This window comes from Odontomachus brunneus, unplaced genomic scaffold, assembly GCF_010583005.1.
Source record: "Odontomachus brunneus isolate Ranch 3 - 2012 unplaced genomic scaffold, Obru_v1 Obru_scaffold_243, whole genome shotgun sequence".
Taxonomy (NCBI): Eukaryota; Metazoa; Arthropoda; class Insecta; order Hymenoptera; family Formicidae; genus Odontomachus; species Odontomachus brunneus.
In genome coordinates this window covers 420,646-421,623 of record NW_022639693.1, presented here as the reverse complement: position 1 = coordinate 421,623, position 978 = coordinate 420,646, and positions in this window count along the sequence as shown.

The following is a 978-nucleotide window of genomic DNA, read 5'->3' as shown; positions in this document are numbered from 1 at the left end:
GAGAGCAGCTTGATAAGCACTGCGCAACTCACGGTCAGCTCCGACAAAGGTAGTTCCGTTATCGGAATACATGTCTTGCGGCAGTCCGCGGCGAGAGCAGAAGCGAGAAAACGCATTGAGGAATGAAAGCGTCGCGTAATCAGAGACTAATTCTAAATGAATCGCTCGCGTGGCTAAACACACAAACAGCGCTATATATGCTTTTCTCGTGGTAATGCCTCGTCCTGCGGACGGCCGCACTCTTACCGGGCCCGCGTAATCGACTCCGCAGTGCTGAAACGCGCGAGACGGAGTTTTTACTCGTGCTATAGGAAGTTCACCCATGAGCTGAGACGGGGTAGCAGCTCGCTCACGAGCGCATACCACACATTTGAAAATGACGGCCTTGACGAGGCTGCGGGCGCGAAGAATCCAAAACTCGCTTCTCAACACACTCAACGTTAGCTGTAGTCCGGCGTGTAATGATCTGTTATGAGCTTGTTTGATGAGCAGGGTGACGAGGGAATGTGATGCAAGGAGAATTGGATGTCGACGATTATAATGAATGGGAGCATGTCGCAACCGCCCTCCGACTCGGAGAAGTCCTTCTTCATCGAGGAATGGGGATAAAGAGAAGAGAGGAGTTTTAGGAGACAGTGTTCTGTTTTGACTAAGATCCCGAATTTCTAGAGGAAACAGATCTGCTTGGATGCGTTTGATCCAGAACTGTCTGCTTTGATTACATTCCGCTGCGGTGAGAGCACGATTTTGAAGAGCGCTAGTATTAGAGCGACAAGGCGTCCTGCGAAGGCGAGATATGAATTTAAAGAGATAGGCAGTAACGCGGATGAGTTTTGGCCACGAAGAGAATCGAGAAGAGAGATCATCAGGGGTTTGATGATTTGCAAGATGGACTGCTACTATTTTTTTTTCCGGCAGCGGCTTGTCGTCGACTGATGGTGAAGACTTTGGCCAGTGGAGCTCGGAGCGCGATAACCA